We start from the raw sequence: 2,096 nt of genomic DNA on the forward strand, positions 1-2,096 counted from the left end.
AAAATAATTTGAACTTCTTGAAAAGCAAATGAATAAACTTTAATGGCAGTGAACTACGTAGTCAAACTAAGTAATTAAGGCTTTGAATGGAAATGAGGTACCATGGGAAGAAGGGCATACCAAGCTGCCCCTTTTTATTTGGGAGTATAGTTGGAGTTCAGCCTCCTGCCACTCCAGAGAAAAGAAGCCCCAGCTGGGACATTCCTGGCACACACCCTGCCCACAGCTCCCCTCGTGTCTGGGGCTTAGAAGCTTTCAGCCAGGGCCACAGACACCAAGGCTCTGGCCAATTTCCAGCAGCACCAGAGCTGCTGGCATGCTTTCGAAGCACAGTGTTTCACACTGCTACTTCAGGGTGCAGGAGGCAACCTCTTCCGCTCCCCATGCAAGAACACTGAGCCATGCCACCATTGTTCGCAGTTTCTCTACAGCTGGTAAGTGCAACTGAATAAAGAGCAGGAAAGCACACCTCTCTTTCTATTTACTTGAGCAGCTTTCCCTCGCCTGCAGCGCTGCCTGCCTTCCCTCAGGTCCAGCTGCGTCCAGAAATTGGATGGACTTTGCTCTTGTTGGCAATTGTAAGACACTTACGCTGCTTACCTGTTGATGATGCACAAAGCTGACTCCAACACTGCTACCACAGCTTCCAAGGATTAAACTCCAGAGGGCTGAGTTGAGGCCACAAGATAAACCAAGACAAGTTCTCAGCAGCACCCCAATAGTCCTAGCAAGCTGCTCAAGTTGTCTCAGCATCCTCCAGGGGCTGATAAGTCAATGGCTTCCTGGAGCACAGCTGCTTCCAGACAGGACCTCCCAGAGGGTGCAGCCAACACTGCCACCCAATTTAGCAGATGAAGAGTCAAGCAATGAGGTCCCAGCTGACTACTTACGTTGCAGGTGTTAAAAGCAGTGGAAGGCGGTAACATAGTGGGAGTCTGCTACAGGCCACTTGATCAAGATGACCGAGTAGACGAGGCCCTCTGTAGATAGACAGGAGCAGCTTTGCGTTCACAAGCCTTGGTCCTCATGGGGGACTTCAATCACCTGGATATCGGTTGGAAGAACGGCACAGCAGGACACCAGCAATCCAGGATATTCCTGAAATGCATTTGATGACAATTGCCTTCTCCAGGTGGTAGAGGAACCAAGGAGAAGGGGTGCCATGTTGGACCTTGTTCTCACCAATAAGAAGAGGCTGGTGGATAATGTGAAGCTTAAGGGAAGCCTCGGCTGCAACAATCATGAAACGCTAGATCCTCAGGACAACAAGGAGAGTGCACAGCAAGCTCGCTACCCTGGACTTCAAGAGAGCAGACTTCGACCTCTTCAGGCATCTGCTTAGTGGAGTACCATGGGATGAAGCCCTGAAGGGGCAAGGGGACCAAGAAAGCTGGTCCATACTCAAGGACCATCTCCTCCATGCCCAGGAGCAATGCATTCCAAAAAGAGGAAAGCAGGCAAGAATGTCAGGAGGCCTGCGTGGATGAACAAGAAGCTCCTTACAGAAAAAAAGAGAATTTACAGGAAGTAGAAGAAAGGACAGGTGGACTGGGAAGAATATAAGGAAGTGGTCCAAGAAGCCAGAGACCAGGTTAGGAGAGCTAAAGCCCAGATAGAATTAAATCTAGCCAGGGACATCACGGGTAACCAGAAAACTTTTATGGGCATGTCAATGATAAAAGGAAGGCCCCTCTCCAGAAGGGAACAGCAGAGCTGGTCATGAAGGATATGGAGAAGGCAGAAGTTCTCAATGACTTCTTTGCGCAAGTCTCCAACACCAAGGGCTCTAGCTGCACTGCCCAAGTTGTAGAAGCTGAAGGTGGGGGCTGGGAGAAGGAAAATCTGCCCACTGTAAGTGAAGATCAGGTTTGCCACCATTTAAAGAGCCTGAAGGTGTACAAGTCCGTGGGACCTGACGAGATCCATCCACAGGTCCTGAGGGAACTGGCAGGTGAAGTTGCTAGGCCGCTTTCCATCTTATTTGCAAGGTCATGGCAGTCTGGTGAAGTACCCACCGACTGGCAAAGGAGAAATATCATCTCCATTTTCAAAAAGGGAAAAAACAAGACCCAGCCAACTACAGGCCCGTCTCACCT

Source organism: Apaloderma vittatum, unplaced genomic scaffold (assembly GCF_000703405.1).
Source record: "Apaloderma vittatum isolate BGI_N311 unplaced genomic scaffold, ASM70340v1 scaffold4757, whole genome shotgun sequence".
NCBI classification, from domain to species: Eukaryota; Metazoa; Chordata; class Aves; order Trogoniformes; family Trogonidae; genus Apaloderma; species Apaloderma vittatum.